Here is a 17,869-nt window from a genome sequence, read left to right on the forward strand (position 1 = left end):
TGTATGTGACGGCGAAGGGGTGTGTGCGTGCGGGGATGAACGCGAGTAACCTCCCACGGTAGTGACAGCTGATCGCTACACTGTTATAAAGAAACCCCACTGATTTGATGACCTTTGCAGTAAAATCATTTTGCAGAACACCTATTTCTTAAAGGACACAGTAATAAAATAATGGCTTTATATTGTTAAACTTTGGGTTGAAAAAAAAAAAAAAGATTAAGGATTTTTTTGAGAATGTGCTGCTACACTGTTTGGCATGATCCCGTTGGTCTGTTTGGCTTGAGGCTGCGTGGTCTGAAGCCATTTTGTTTGAGGTCTATTTGTACTAGCCCATTGACCTGACTAAGTTTTCCCAGTGACCTGGAGCTTTTAGTCTAAACAACAATATTATTTGTTTGATGCCAGAGAACTGAGACTGAGGTCTGATGTCTTAAAATGTACATCTCACCATTGAGTAGTATCCTAGGAAAATTAGCTCGAAAATTTGGCACAAAACAGCCTTTATGGACTTTTCAAAAATGCATTTTGTTAAGGCTAGGTGCTGAAACGCAGCCAGTTCCACCTTCTCATAGTCTTTCAAAAGACACTATTCCTGAGTGCTGTTTTTTTCTATGTGATTTTGAATTTTGATTCCTGCAGAGACGTCGATTACAGGAGTGAACACAATATAACCGTGGGTCATAACATTCTACCTAACTGTATTTGTTTTCTTTTATTTTGAATACAGGATTCAGACACTGCAGATGACTTGCACCCAGGTGCCTGTTGGAGTTCTTAGCATTATGACTGAGGACATGCCACCATTGATCAACAGCATTGCAATCATCCTTGAAGGAAACATCGTCATGGATGACATTCCTACAACCTCTCAAGCACTTTGTCTTCTCTTTGGCTTAATATATGCACTCAATCCTGATTACTCCAAAGGTATGAAGAACACATTCGAGTTCATCCAGAAGATATTGTTGAACTTGGGACAACAAAAGCTCAGCCCAAAACTGCAAACATTAAAAAAATGCTCTTTTGGGCTAGATGTTGTGGCTAGGGATAACTATACACCACACCAAGTGTGGTGTGTGAATGAGTGTGAGTGTGATGGGGCTGAACATTTATTTTTACTTAATTGAATATTGTATTTCAATTTAATCTTTTTTTATGTTTTGATAATGAAACTGTGACAGAATACTTTTTTTGTGGAGCTGCAGAGGTCTCCATATTGTTTTCTCCAGAAATAAGAAAACATGTTTGATACACAACACAATGAGAATGATCCCTCTCTCAAAATTATGAATCGTCACAATAACTGTTAAAAGAATAGCAGTATGTTTGTTTTGTTTTTTCTTGCTTTTTTTTTTTTTTTTTTTTTTTGGTTCAGCCTTTTTTCATTTCATTCTCATCTGGCTCAGTATTTTGAGTGCTGAGTTACTGGGGGGGCAGCAGTAGAAAAATAGTTAATGAAGACCAAAAGTAACCCAAAGTATCTATTGAGGTACATGCTTTTGTATTTGGTCACTGTTTTCACATTTGTGATTGGAAAGCATAAAAAAAGTTAGACAGCAGAAAACATCCTTATTTAGGTCACATGACCCTGCCATCAACGCAGGTATGCAGTGGTTTCCACTGAGTAAAAACTGTTCAAAATGAGTGTACAGTATTTGATGTTTAGTATTTGTGCTTCTGCAACACAGGTTGAATATATGTCAAAGTTGTTAAATTGCTAAGAGCTGACGTACTTATTTAGCTGCTTTGAATATGTATGTCCAAGTACAGTTCTATGTAATAGTCCAGTTTTAATTCTCAGGTTTTATTCAGGTTTTAAACTGTTACAGACTAAATGTTGCCAGGTTTGTTTGTTGCTGTGAGACATACAGGAAAGTGTTCATTGTGAATCAAAAGCCTTCTGTTAGCTTACACCCAGACCAATCGGCCCACCTCACTCACACTCATTCTCACAATCATTCGAATCATTTTTCTTTGTCTTCATATGTTTTTGTGTGTTTCTTGTGTTTCTTCCATGACTAGTCTCAGTCAATAATGCGTATAATGGATGTACAACTGGTGATACTGGTGATTTGCTTTTTTGTCTTTCTCTTTCTTTCCATTGTTTACACACGAGAACAGCTGATAGCACTGAAATAAGGAGGAGGGGATGCACAGCTGGGGTGAAGTGCCGTGAAAAGAAAAGACAGTACAAACCATCAACCTCTTATTATGGAGAGCGTGAGGTCTCTCCCTAATGAGATGGAAGAGCTAACGGTGCAAACCAGATTTCACAGGGAGTACCAGGAGTGTAGTCTCATGTGCTTCACAGAGACTTGGTTAAATGAACTCACGGCGGACTCGCATGTTACGCTGGAAGATTTTCAACTGCTGAGAGCAGACAGGAGAACGAAGGTATTGGTAAGAGGAAAGGTGTGGGCATAGCGATGTTTGTCAACAACAGGTGGCATAACCCAGGACATATCAGTATAAAAGAGCAGCACTGCATGAGAGATACTGAGCTGTTAGCTCTGCTCCTGCACGCTCTGGTCTCACAGCTGCAGACATCGCACCCCAAGCCCTCCTCCTGATCTCTGATGACATCAATCATGTTTCCCTGTCCTTCACTCTCTCTTTCACAGTATGTAAAATGCCCACCCAGAGACAATACAACACCAGACTTACTGTATGCAAATATTAAGGATGCTTACAGTTCATTAACCCTCCCCCCGCTGGGCCGTTTTGATCACAACCTGGTTCATCTGCTCCCTATATACATACCTTTTGCTGAATAAACAACTACCAACCATCAGGTATATGAGACGTTGGTCAGAGGAGTCCAGCATGGCACTGAGGGACTGCTTTGAGACCACTGACTGGGAAGTGCTGTGCAGTCCACATGGGGAGGACACTGACCGTTTGCCAACCTGCATCACTGACCACATCAACTTCTGTGTAGAAAACACTGTGCCTACAAAGAGGATACAGTGTTTCCGAAACAAGAAACCCTGGGTGTCCCCGGAACTGAAAGCTATACTGAAAAAGAGGGTCTTTAGATCAGGGGACAAAGATGAGCTGAGAAGGGTGCAGAGGGAGCTGAAACTGGAGATAAGGAGAGGTGAAGACAGAAACAGGAGGAAGCTGGAGGAGGGCCATCAGGGGAATAACACCAGAGAGGTCTGAAGGGGCCTGAAAACCATCTCAGGCCACAGCAGTGACAGTGGGATGGGCCAAGAATCTGGAGACCAGGAATGGGCGAATGAGCTGAATGAGCAGATTCGATTTTACCCCTGACAACATCCAGGATGTTGGTGAGAGGAGGATGTTTGCCAAGCTGACATCGATCATGGACAACCCATCCCACTGCCTGCATCAGACAGTAGGGGGCTTAAGTAGTTCCTTCAGTAACAGGACTGCTGCATCGAGTGTGTAAGAAAAAATGCTACTACAGGTCCTTCATCCCAACAGCTGTCAGATTATTTAACTCCCGCATCATGTAATGTAGCACTGTGTTGATGCTGTTTTTTTCCGATTCTATCTCTTCTACATGACTGGTATCTATGCTAATACGTGCTCATATTATCTATTACATTTGGTGCAATACAATTACATCCTGCGCAATTTTTAATTTGTTGTATATTTTTTTCAACTGTGCAATATCACTGTATTAATTACCCATATTGGCTACAATATTTTTTAGAAACTGTAAATACTGTAAACATACATACACTCATGGAAGTCAATGTTCTTTTTATGCAACAGTATTTCTCAAGTACAATTTCTACATATGGCATCGGTAGTTTTTCTCATAAGAATATAGGCAATAGTATTTTTATCTGCAGCGGTATTTATGGAAATTAGTATTTTTATAATGTGTACATAATGTTCATATACATTATTGAGTCCTTATTCTGTATCGTTTATACTATTTATCTTGACCCTCCTATGCCACTGCTATTGATCTTTTTGCTTTCTTAATACTTGCTGCCTGGAACTACTTATTTTACCGGGTATGGGATCAGTCAGACAGCTGAAGCCTCATATTAGCTTCAGCTGAACTTTATTTTTCATTACGATGGAATTTTCTCATAACTATGAAGTTATTATAATAACCAACATGTTCAACTCACAGGCATGTTAGTATTGAAAGACAGACTTAAAAAAATACAAACCTATCTTTAAACACACATAACTTTACATAGAAAACCAACAAGTAATGTCATCTCCAAACTGGGAAAATCGGGGGGGTGTTTGTCTTTCACTTACAGTGGAATTTATATATTACTGTGCATAGGCATATTAGTGTGCATAAGATATAAGAACTCTTCACTGGTTTTCTATTCACCATAGTTGTCATTAATTGCTCCCATACAGGAGGTATTGTTAGCAACCTTCTCCACATTCTATGCACTGACATGCCAAATTATCACTTAGTATGTCAGAGCACATAGATCTTACGTTTACTTACTGAAGTGTTTTATGTTTTATTCTTAGAATGTGAACTCAGTTTATAAATGCTGCATTGGTACATATTGTATCCATGTGTTTTTGTACTTATATACCATACCATTGTATTATATACTAGGGTTGAGCCGGATACTTGTTTCAGACGAGTATTCGGTACGGATAAAGCATTTTTGACGAGTACGACCATGATACGAGTAAAACTCGTCAATATCCGTGCTCGTGCTGAAGGAAAATCCTCATTGGGTAACTGACTGTCTTCACGCTCTGCTCTGTTCTGTTTCGTAACGTACACGGTGCATTTGACAAGACAGAGCTGAAAACGGCTTGTCGCGTCGGTCACTGCCTCCACTCCAGTCGGATTTATTTTATTTTATTTTATTTTTTTACCGTCTGCTTGCTCTTAGTTTGGCTGGTGATATAAAGTCAGTTGGAAAACTTTGCTCGTACTGAACGCGGTGCTTTTGAGAAGAATACAGTGAACAAGGCTGACATATTATTTCCCTGTTTGCCATTACTGGATGTTTGCGTGAATCACCAAGGTCACAGAGATCATTAAAAAATAAACAGTCTGTGTACACACATATAGCTGAACACACAAAGTAGTCTATATGAATATTTTTATTGTACATCAATTTCAGACTTTAAGTAATGTACCAAATTAATCCCCACCCATTTCTGATTTCCAATTTACTACTGCGCCCACTTTCGGTTTAGGCCCCGCTCACTCCAAGTACAGATACGGATAAAGATAATTTAGATGGTTGAACAGATACAGATACAGATACAGATAGCAGTGTACTCGCTCATCCCTATTATATACCATCTGCATTCTTTGGGCTTTGTAGATTTGGACTGTTCTCCTAATTTTCATTTAGTCTGGTGAAGAGTGCACTAGCTCAAAGTTCCATGAACTACGACCTTTTTTCTACAGTACAGTACATTCTACTGTATTAGTGTTATTAAAACTATTGATTTACACCATATAAGTCTTATCAAAAAATATTGTGTGAAATTATAAGACATTTGTTCAACCAAAAAAACTCTGTTCTGTTTTCATAACTTTAAGAGTCATTGTAACTGATGATATGTAGTAATAGTATCATCAGTTACAATGACTCTTACTACTAGTATTACTATAACTACTACTAATAATAATATTTGTGTGATACCATGCACAATTTTGAGATGGGTATCATACTGTGAAAATCTCATACCATTGCAACCCTTATGTATGTCCTTATGTCCACATATCTGGAGAACACTTTCTAATCTACTTCATACTTCACACTGGCAGGTGTATTGCTGGTTACCCAAGGACACGCAGTGTTGAATTTGGTTCAATTGGGACATGTGACACCTAGGTTTGGGTGGTACTATGGTTTATACCATACAGTGGTAGAAATGTGTACACTGGTAGAAATTTTGCAATACTGTTTACATCATGGGAGCTATCCCTTTACCAATATTTACACACTCTCATTCACGTTATATGCACTGTTACCCTGCCACACATTGAGTGAATGGGACCATTGATGACATTGCATGGAGTATAGCTGCTTCATACTCTTGTCTCTTTGCCTACATATTGTTTTCCATTCTATATGTTATGTACAAATACATGTAGTATTGATATCAATGCAAAGTCGTCATTACGGATGAGCACCCCTCCTCCTCCCCCTTCTGCATACTATACCCAGGCACCAAGAGTGCTTCGAGGGCCATGAAAAGTGATTAGGGCTTTTATCAGCTGTATGCTTTGATTTGGAAGCAGATGCAAGTCGAAGATATAGAGGTCCACAAACAGGAGAATCAGAATTTCTATATAATCTTTAATAATCCTCAAGGGGGCATTGAGTTAAAACTATGAGAGAAAAATGTAAAAGTATGTACACTATACAACAATAAAATATAGGATTTGTCAGTGTGTCCACAGTAATTATGTCTGGTATACTTCCTTAATGGTAGAGAAACAGCTGGTGACTACAGCACAAGATATGGCCATTTTATTACTCCAGCTTGATTAACCCCTCTGTGCTTGTGAGCCAGCTAAATTTCTTGATGCCAAGAAGGCTAGGCCTGTGTCTTCCGGCTAATCTCCTTTCAAAAATGTTGGTTGATGGAGGTAGCCTGCAAGATGTCTCCTGTGGCTATATCGCTGCTGACAGTGTGTCTATGCAGCTGCTTTATGGACCAGCCGTGCCAGTCCTCTCCGGTTTCACTGAGCAAAGAGAACAAACAGCTGCAGCCACCAACTCTGACACCCTCCACATCTACAACAACTGCACTGCTGCCCACAAAAGGACCATGCTGTGTGTGTGAAAGGACTCCAGACACACAACCCCTAATGGAGCAGATTAGGCTGGGTGCACAACTTTGATACACGGCAGTGTTTCCTCTACATTCATTTAGGAGTGGCGGGCCGCCATTCCTAAATCCTAGCCGCCACTCCAAATCAGAATCAGAATCAGAATCAGAATCAGAAAAAGCTTTATTGCCAAGAATGCTTTTACACATACGAGGAATTTTTTCTGGTGAAATTGGTGCATGACACATCTACTAAAATATGACACATCTACTAAAATAAGGGCATAAAATATAACAATTTAAATATATATACACAAGTCTGTTATTGTTAGAAACACAGTCACGCAGTCAAATCACGTCACGTACCCAGGCACCAGGTCAGAGAGTCAGAGGAGTGTCGTCTTGGAAAGTAGGGCAGCAAGTAGGGCAGCAACTTACCAGAGAAAAGGTAGCTAACAGCTAGAGATAACACATAATAGACTGTACAAGTTAAATAGACATTCGCAAAATATTGATGGCCAGCTAAAGTTACGTAATATCGGTAGCTTAAGTTAATTGGGCCCGGTGCCAACTCAGTGTCGCTAACGTGAGTAGCATTGATAGCATTAAGCTAATATCTATGCGCCATGATGTAACTGCAGACTGCATTTTCAGATGAGCTTTCTCTAAGAAGAGAAAGACAGCTGATGAAGATGATGCTAGTCAGGTATCATTAGCCTTTTACTGACTCATAAATGATGATGGTTAGGTAAAAAATTGTGTCCACACTTGTAATCAGTTGTGATGTGAGTGTAAATTATCTAACGTTAATGTCTTATGTAATCGTATAAAACAAGTAACATTAGACAGGGAGGAGCAGTGGAACAAAGTGAAGGAGAGCAGAGTACAGCAGGGGGAGAGCTGAGTGAAGGAGCAGGAGAGCAAAGTGATGATGCAGCCTCTGAGCCTTAGAGCTCTTCTATAAAAAACCCTAAAAAATTAATTGTTCTGAGCCTGGGTGCAAACTTTGCCACTGATTCTACAGCCCCATCAAGAAATGATTATTTGTTGTTTTTATTTTTTATTTATTTAATTTTATTTTTTATTTTTTATTTTTACATTCAGGCTTTAAAAAGCAATTTTCAACTGGCCATTCAATAAATAGGTTGTAAAAGTAAAATCTGCAGTCAAGTGTCATTTGTTTACGCCGCCACGGCTCCCCGGAAAGCCTGCCCCCGCTGCTGTAAAAAATCCTAGAGGAAACACTGCACTGTTCCAGGCAGCACAGTATGGACACCTCTGTGTCTGCTCAAAAAGGACTACCAGTAACCCAGACCTGCTGTCTGAAGTCACTCCAGGGCCAGACCAAGGCTGCACTCACACCATAAACTAGTATCTATTTGCGGACACATGCAGTTTTTGGGGCCTGTTTTCTTGAATGAACGAAAATGTAGTAGATGCTTTCAAATTTGGTAAGAATTTGTCATAGTTACCAAATTATTTTAGAGTTGTTTGTCCCTTCACAGAGCTGATAAGGCTGCAACGTGGCTGTTCAAACCCATGTACACAAGAATACACTTGTGTGCTGCTGAGCTGTTTGACAGTGTGTTTTGTGTTTTGAACATATAAACATAACCCTGAAATTAAATGATGTTTTAAGCTTTAAACTCAAGCTTGTGTGGAAATAATTAGAGCTATATGATAACAATTTCACTACAAATTTTGCTACATTTAAACCAGTGATAAGTTGTTGTAACCTACCAAGTAGGTTACAAAACTGCAAAAAAATGATAGCAACACAGGGGCTCTAGTTTCACAGGGGTAAGGCGTAGCTTTATGTCTGTAGCAACATGACTAAAAATGTAGGGTTTATAAAAACACAATGGGTTGCACATCTCTGTACCAGTATGTCGGCTAGGCTAAGTTCCACTTTGCATGTGTACCAATCCCACATGCTCTCATTATGTAGGCCTGCTAGTTGCAACCATGTTTCGAGCATGGTATGTTCACACTGAAAGCATATACAGTCCCTGACAAAAATTCTTGTCGCTTATCCAAGTTGTAGGAACAAGTAATAACTTGATTTGTAGCTACTGGATGTAACCCCAAACCATGATTTTTCTTCCACCAAATTTGACTGTTTTCTGGATGAATCTTCGGTCCATGCGGGTTCCAACAGGTCTTCTGCAGTATTTGTGGCAATTGGGATGCAGTTCAATGGATGATTCATCAGAAAAATCAACCTTCTGCTAATGTTATGCAAAATCTGAACGTACAAATGAGCCTTTTTTGCTTTTTTAGCTTCACTAAAAAAGCAATGCATTACAGTAATGTCAACTACAGCAAGAACCACTTCAGTTATTCATGCTATGAGCAGAATTAAAACACTTTACAAAACCCTTGTTTTTTGATTTTATTTTTTATAATGATTTTATTCTGGGGATTATTTGTAAAGAACGTCTGATGTCAGCATACTCTGTAGTTAATCTTTTTTTTTGGTTTCTTTGTTTAACTTGGTTTGAGAGGTTGTTCAGGGAAGAAGTGGGCACAGGTAGCACGCTATGCCTGACAAAACAACAGCTGAAGCTGAGGAAGTAGGCTTCAGCTGTCTATAATGGATGCTGAGCAAGCCAAAGTACAGCTTAGACTGATTATGGTATACAACTCTGACCACATAGTGTTGACACTAACAAGTCGAGCCCATACTTTGCTGAAATGATCATACTGAGGATGTAAAAGAAACATTGGAATAGCAGTGGGATGGGATGAAAAACAACCTCCCTGACTGGAAGGAATCTTTTTTGCAGTAAGGGTTGACCATCACAACAAAATTCTGAACACGAGGGAAACACTCCTTATTAGGGGGCACACATTCTGTGATTCTCTACCTTTGAATTTTTCACTCAAAAACATTTGCCACTTCTGACTGACTGGAACCTCGGAGAAAACACAGCTGCTGTGTGTGTGTGTGTGTGTGTGCGTGTGTGTGTGTGTGTGTGTGAGAGAGAGAGAGAGAGAGAGAGAGAGAGAGAGAGAATTTATTGAATATGTCCTTTCTGGTTTTGTTGGCCACGCTATGTTTTGGCTTTCATCTCACAGTCAGCTGCATGTGTCCTGCAGTGAGTTGACTTTCCCTCACTCACTTTTACTGGGGAAACACCACACAGTATGTGCAGTTACTGCAAGTAATCAGCTTCATGGCAACAGCTGAATACCAACAACATTCAAATTAATAGTATATAATTTAGAAACTCACATCCATGGACACTGTATCCATGCAAACTGTATCTTGTATCTTGATTCCATTGCTTATTCTGATGTTAATGGGGCCAACTCGGGCCGAGTCAAACCGAGTCAAGGCAAGCCTGCACATATGTATGGAAAAAGACTACAAGATATGCGATCACGTAAAGTGAAAGATGGACTGTTGCAACCAGTTCCATTCTAAAAAAAACTGGTAGCAACATTTTCCATTTTGAAATAGTCAGGTCTTGTGGCAAAGAGCAATTTGGACTTTATTTAGTGGTGCAGTAATGATTTCTGGGACCTATGCTTTTCAACTGTTAATGGATGGGAGAGATGGTGGGACGTAGGTCATAACAAACAGTTTTAGAACTTAGGGGTTTTGCATTCTTGAGACAAGTGTTGATTTGTTTGGCACAATATTAAACAATAAACGAGACTATTGGAAAATAGTTACATTATTCCTAGTGCTCATTGTAGACAATGTTAGAATATTCACCAAGTTGCAAAATGATACTGCATTACATATCCTACATTGAAATGTTAAAAGTATAGACTATATATATATATATATATATATATATTTATATGACAAATATATGTGTACACAATGGCATATTAAATTGTATCCTACGTTATCCCTCTGAAATAGATGAGTATACCTAAAATGTTAAAACTGAAGGTAGTTTCACAAATGTGCTTTATAGTACTTGAAAAAATCTTCACTTCAACCTCTGGTTACAGATGCCGAGGAGTTTCGTAGGCTGGCAAAAACACGGCAAACAGCATGTTTTCTCCTTTCATTTCATGCCAAAAAAAAAAAAAAGAAAAAAAAAATGTATTCGTAGTTATTATTTTAATTATTATTGTTGTTAACTTTACGTCTGTATTCGGATCATACAGATAGCATACTCTGAATGATTTTCAAAGGGGGAAACATTTACCTTATCTATGAGAGAATAACAATCTTGTGCCTTGGCCCATGAGTCCGTCCTTTGGCGCTGATGGTGATATATCCAGTTGTTGATAAATTAAAAAAATAAAATAAATAACAGTCTCGTCCTTCTGACAGCTCACAAGACATTAAAGTGAAGTGACCCGACGCGCTGTTTATCGCACTGTTCAGTCAGATAGCAGTCATCTCTGCCAGCGTCTCATCGACACAATGAGAAACTTTACCCACTCTCAAAAACTGGCCGGACTGTTCCCGTGACATCACCAGCCTCTCCACCAATTACAGGATGTCGCCGTCTTGCACGTTTTATTTAAATGGAAGTTTGCTGTATCATTTATTTGTTGAGAAGGGTCCGACAGTGGCCTGTTGACCACGGCGTGTGGCGTGAACTTTCACGTAAACTCCTATACTCACAAAGGAGGACCATGACGTCGCTATTGCGTCTAGTTCAAAGTTCGTTAAAATGATGCATTTGACCAAATAAGCGGCAACAGTCTATCTGCAGTCTCGCAGACTACAAGACACACCCATTTTACAACATGACAAACCTACCTCATTGCACAAAACACCCATTGAGATAACTTCCTGGATTAGAGCAGTACTGTTGGGGGGGAAAAAAAAAACAAAAAACAAAAACTCCAACCAATCCGCGCTCTCAACCTATTGGAATGGTTTCAGACAGTGGTGGCCACTATATTTGCAGTTATTTGTGGTGAATATTAATGCATAATGTGCACTGATTACTGCTGTTGGCCACACTTACCGCACTGAGGTACAATTTCGAGGTACTTAGGCTATACTCCACCACTATGTAAATTACTTTGCAGATTCAGATTAGTAATACAAAATGTAATCAACAAATAAAGTATGATGATGAAAGTATGTTATGGGTGAAATTTATAAACTAGCCACCAGTATATACTGTACAGTTAAAAAAATCAATAATTATAATTCAATAATGTACATTATTCTGACATGGGCCTTTCTGCGCAATGAGTACTTTTTCCTTTTTAACTGCAAGTATATTACTTTTGTAATTTTACTCAGGTAAAATTTTGAATGTAGGACTATTACTTGTAACAGAGTATTTCTACACTATATTATAGTATTGTTATTTTTGCTCCAGTAAAAGATCTGAGCACTTCTTCCACCGCTGGTTTACAGTGTGTATGCATTAATATTTTTCTTATGAATCTATGGTCATAATTACCCACATGGTAATATTAATACATTAATGTAAACATGTACAAAGCAAGAATATCAATGAATGTCAGCAACTTCTCAGTTTAAGCCAAGGTATAAATCATTTTTACATTTACATTTGTAACTTTAACCAGCGCTGTCCCTGTGCTTTGAAGTACTCTAATTGCTGACTGAAAATCCTCAAATAAAGTATTGTTATGTAGAAAGTCACACAACTGATTGTCAACTGGGTGGAAGTAAGACAAAGGTCTATAGTTGGCTAAAACCCCCAGATCAAGGGTAGGCTTTTCAAGAAGAGGTTTAATTTCCGCTACTTTACACGACTGTGGTACATAGCCTATTGCTAATGACAGATTGATCATAGCTACAAGAGTCAATTAAGGGTAAAACTTCTTTAAGCAGCCTAGTTGGGATGGGGTCAAAAATACAGGTTGCTAATTTTGATGAAGAAATTATTGAAGTTGGCTTCAATAATTTGGCTGGAGAGTGAACCATTCCTCCTGGAGGGTCCAGCACAAATACAACATTTGTTTCTTGCATGCACCCCTTGATCTTGATTCTTAATATGCATCTCACAGATGGTTCGGCAGTTGTCTTGGTCATGTTTAGTTTGTTTTTTTTATTTAACAAATGTTCTCCTTTTTTTTCAATGCAATCATTAGGTCACCCGAACTGCACCCTCCCCTCTCTCACTGGTTCACCCTAACTCTACCCTGTCCTCAGTCAGAGGCTGGGGGCAGGGAAAAGGGGATGTAAAGGTCAAAGGTTGTCATACATCAACTCTCCCTCAAATGCCACATTCCTAAGTGTCACATCGTGTTCAAGAGAACTGACTTAAGAACAAGTGATAATCCATGTTCTTTAAAATAAATTTCATCTTTGAAAGAGGTAACAAAAACAAAAAAACAGGCGGTAACAGTATTTCCAGTCTGTAAATGATAAGTCACTGCTGACATTTGATTTCACACAGGACACGAAACCTGCTCTCTTGGGTGAAATTCCTGTGTTTGACACAGGTGCAATGTCATTAGAATTCCTAACACCTTTTTGTAAGAGACAGAAGGCTCGCTTGCCTCTCAGCACCTCTGTACAGGAAAGGAGAGACACACAGACACGTTTTACCTCAAGCCTATCAACTCCTAGCTGAAAAGAGGAAATCAGGTACAACCAATCACACATGATACCATTTCTTCCTGGACCGTTGACCCGAATGCTCTTCTTGGAAAGACAGGCTTCTGAAGGGAGAGTGTTCCTGTCTTTATTCTGTAGGTTTTCCCCAGCAGTAAAAAGAAGGACAGGAAATATTGTTCCTTTTTAATAGAGGAAACTCTGATCATTTGGTATTTTTGTAACATGGGAGCATCATGCTTGAGGATGTTGATGCCACAGAAAACTAAAGCTGCTTGGGAAAAGCACCAACTCATTTAAATAATTAGTAATTATAAAAATAGCATGTCTTTTATGTGTTCGCTCTCAAGTTTTTGCTCACAAAAGTGAAACATAGATCTATATGGAAAAGCAGAGATTCAGAAACCAGTTGCCTGATGGTTAATGTCTCGTTTTGTTCCTGCTGTTACCATGCTCAAAGTTAGACCCTGATTAACAAAGGATATGTGATATATTATTCCTTTGTTAAACTGATTTCCATTTTTCACATTTTTCTCTTGGCAATAGCAGTTACATGAACTTTTATGGCTTACAGCTTGTATGTGGGTCAGGACATGCTGCATCAGGTCTCTGTTGGATGAAGAGAGAATGATACTTCTTTTACAAGTTACTCTTTGAGAAATATCTTTTAACAAGGGAGACCATTGCCTTTTTAAAATTCCTCTACATATATTGTCCTTTTTCCTCGAAAAAACAAGTCATGCAAGAAATTTCTGTGTCTTTTCACTTTACCTTTAACATATTGTTTTTTACAGTATTGAGTTGGAAATATTAATAATCCTTTTACAATTGTCGATCTTCTGTGGTAGCTGTAGAGTTTCTCTTTTACCATAGCATCACCAGAAAACATTCTGTTTTTTCATGCAGAGATAGTGACTAGATCAAACTCTTGTATTATAGAAATTTTAGCATTTCCATACCTCGCTCAAATATAGAGATGTATTGAACTACAAGTTAACATGTACAAGTTATCAGCAGCAACTATTTAATTTGCCATGTATTTTATTCTTTAAAAAGTGTCACAACAATCCAATTACACTTTTTGTAAAATGGTCACTGGATATGTGCAGGTAACCATGCTTTCATGTGTATATGTGCAACTGTTAATCATTGAAAATGATAATTTTGTTATGGCTGTGGTCTCTTGTTGCTGTTTTCTGTTCTGCCTGTGTTTTTCCCTCTCTCACTCTCCCTCTCTACAGTCTGGAGTGTGGCAGGGGGTGGGGCTGAGCTCCCCCGGCTGCACCGCTGAGACACACCTGAGGCGCATCAGCCCTCATGTTAAGTCAGCTCCTCACTCACTTCGGTGCCAGATGATTCCTTCGTCCAGGCCCCTCGTGTCTCACCACGCTTTGCTCTCTAGTCTCTAGCCATGCGTCTGTTGTTACTTTTTCTAGTATTCGTGATTCCCTGTTGAGGTGATTTTCTGTTGTTACTTTTCTAGTATTCGTTATTCCCTGTTGAGGTGATTTTGAGTTGTTACTTTGCTTAGTGCCTTTCCCCTCGTGGAGATTTTTGTTGTATTGTTTGTTACTTTGTATTTTTGGTCATTAAAATCTGTTCTCCTGTCCTTGCATTCTGGGTCCTGGCCCTCCTTGTCTCCCGGCCATAAAAAATTTTATTTCATTATTTGAATCCCTTTGATAGGTTTTTAATATACCAAATTTACAGTAAGATGTAATTTATTTCTAAAAACCTTTATGTGTAGTGTGTTTGAGGCTCTACCACAGCTGGGCAAGGTGGTCTTTTCCACTTTCCACATTTGGCTTTTATTGGTCTTAAACCCAAAGACAATCATAACAAACTCTGCTGAAAGGTATTGCACAGTGAGGGGGCACAGCATGAGGTACTTAAGTCCGCAGCCATACCACATTGTATTTGCTCAATTGGTCATCATTGTCTTGGAGTTCTACTTTTGGGTTCTGAGTAATTACCTAAAACAAAACATTATTTCTAATTGATATATGACATTATTACATATATTGATATTGATTAATGAAGCTACAATTGGACATGTTGAAAGTCCAAATGTAATCTAACTATCTGTCTGTATGTATGTAGACTATGCCTCTCTTTCAATTCTGTTGACAACTGTTGTACGATCATGTCACAATCCTGCAGCCCTGTCTGTTCCTAGTGTTTCCTTCTTCCTTTTCCCCAGTGTTAAGTGTTGTCTGTCTGTTTTCCCCTGTCTGTCTAGCTGGGTGTGTCTCTACACCCGCCCAGAGACGAGTGCAAGACTGCCTTCAATATACCCCTTAGCCATTTTGAGTACTTGGTTATGCCCTTCAGTCTCACTAACACTCCAGCTTTCTTTCAGGCCCTGATAAATGATGTCCTGAGAGATTTCATCAGCCAGTTTGTCTTCGTCTACCTGCATGACATCTTGAGTTTCTCCCGTTCCCTAGAGGAACATCAAGGTCATGTGCAGTGCTATCCCAGTATGCTGAACCAGATAACCGTCTGCACCCCTGTGCTTTTTCGCCTGTCATCTTTCTTAAGAGGAATGTAACTACGACGTTGAAAACTGTGAACTGCTGGCCGTCAAACTGGCCCTGGAAGAGTGGAGACACTAGGTGGAGGGAGCTGAACACCCCTTTGTGGTTTGGACTGCCCATAAAAACCTAGCATACGTCAAGACAGCCAAGAGACTCAACTGGAACCAGAGCAGCTGAAGCAGCTGCCTTATATGGTGGGAAAATGGTGCTGGCCATACCATGTTCCTCTGAGTGGAGGGGAGATTTGGGGTCAGAAGGAATATCAGGTTGTGTTGTGGTCAACTAGAGTCAGGTACACTGAGGTTTTTTTTTTTTTTGCTGTGATGATTTGGGTGTTTGTATTGTATTAGTGGGGTTAAGGTGGAACCTGTTTATGAATGTGTGGTGGCCAGAAATAGCAGTTTTGGGTGCTAATTGGAAATTGGTTGGGCTTGGGGAGGGGCTTAGTCCTTTTAATGCTCAGAATCAGAATCAGAATCAGAAAAAGCTTTATTGCCAAGTATGATTTTACACATGCGAGGAATTTGTTGTGGTGCAGTTGGTGCATGACACATCTATTAAAATAAGAGCACAAAATATAACAGTATAAATATATATACACAAGTCTGTTTTTTGTTTGTTTGTTTTTTCCGGAAACACAGTCTGTTTTTTCAGAAGGAAGTCCAATCTGAGCGTTAATGTAACGCATAGAGTTGTATTTATGTCAATGTGGCAAGATGAGGCAGAGGTCGAGTATGAAGAGTGTCGGGGGGGTTCCGGGCCTTGTTGATAAGGCTGACAGCAGACGGGAAAAAACTGTTCTTGTGGCGTGAGGTTTTGGTCCTGATGGACCGCAGCCTCCTGCCAGAGGGGAGTGACTCAAAGAGTTTGTGTCCAGGGTGGGAGGGATCAGCCACAATCTTTTCTGCACGCCTCAGGGTCCTGGAGTCGTACAGGTCCTGAAGAGATGGGAGATTGCAGCCAATCACGTTCTCTGCAGACCGAATGACACGCTGCAGTCTGCCCTTGTCCTTGGCGGTGGCAGCAGTGTACCAGATGGTGATGGAGGAGATGAGGATGGACTCAATGATGACTGTGTAAAGTGCACCATCATCACCATAATGCTCTGGCCAACAAAGCAGGGAGGTGATGTGATGCTACACAGTGAACATGTGAAGGGTGCTGCGGTGCCGCACGGGTCAGTTTTTCTTGTTTTTTTTTCACTGTAAATAAAAGCACGGCTCTTCAAACTGCAAACTTTATTAATTTATATGGCACTTTTCATACTTAAAAAGCAGCGCAAAGTGCCTCTGTGAGGCACAACAGAGAAGAAAACCCAGCCCTCCCGCCCCCATAACTACATACAGAAACACACACACAGACACGCACACACGCACGCACACACACACACCCGCACACGCACCCATACGGACAAGAAAAGTAGTAAGCCACCTTTGGGGGCCATCCACACTGAGAGGGCCCCTGGCTCATGACCGGGGAGTGCCGCCCGAGACCACCCCGACCCAGGCAGACAGAAGGCCCCACACCAAGGTGCGGAGGCCTCCAGCCATCCAGGCCAGAGCCGTCCCCTCAGCAGCGCCCCCATCAGTAGGCCAGAAGCAGTTCCCAGTGAGGGGGGCCCCCCATGAGGAAACACTTGACCTAAAAACCAAGGACTCCCATGAGGAAACACTGGAGCTAAAAACCAACCAAAAACCACTGAGGCTCTCCGGCAGGCTGTTCCACAATCGGGGTCCATAATAGCTAAAAGCCGCCTCCCCGTGTGTTTTAGTTCTTAGTTCTTCACTCCTTGTGACTCCAGCCATCCTTTTTTTGTGTAATCTAAGAATCCCACATTTTGTGACACCCTCTCTACAAACCAGGTCAGTCAGTTTGGCTTTCCACCAAAAATATCCCTTTACGTACTGAGTCATGCAAACTGTCTCCCAGGTTCACTGCTCCATTCACATCGTCATCATCAAGATCATTCACACTCAGGCAGTAACGTTGAAGTTACCAGACACCATGAAAATTCAGCTCACGTTTCACGTGTCGCAACTTAAACCTGTATCCTCTAGTCCTCTGTGCCCCTCCT

At 40.2% G+C, this 17,869-nt stretch overlaps 1 protein-coding gene across 1 annotated transcript in view; it reads right to left on the reverse strand.

The window, feature by feature from the left end:
* Positions 1-11,080, reverse strand: part of megf10 (multiple EGF-like-domains 10) — a 143,352-nt gene extending 132,272 nt beyond the window's left edge. The window contains exon 1 of the mRNA XM_076757431.1: positions 10,917-11,080. The gene's annotated coding sequence lies outside the window, so the exon portion shown is untranslated. The remainder of the gene's footprint in view (positions 1-10,916) is intronic.
* Between the last annotated feature and the right edge of the window lie 6,789 nt (positions 11,081-17,869).

This window comes from Chaetodon auriga, chromosome 19, assembly GCF_051107435.1.
Source record: "Chaetodon auriga isolate fChaAug3 chromosome 19, fChaAug3.hap1, whole genome shotgun sequence".
Taxonomy (NCBI): domain Eukaryota; kingdom Metazoa; phylum Chordata; class Actinopteri; order Chaetodontiformes; family Chaetodontidae; genus Chaetodon; species Chaetodon auriga.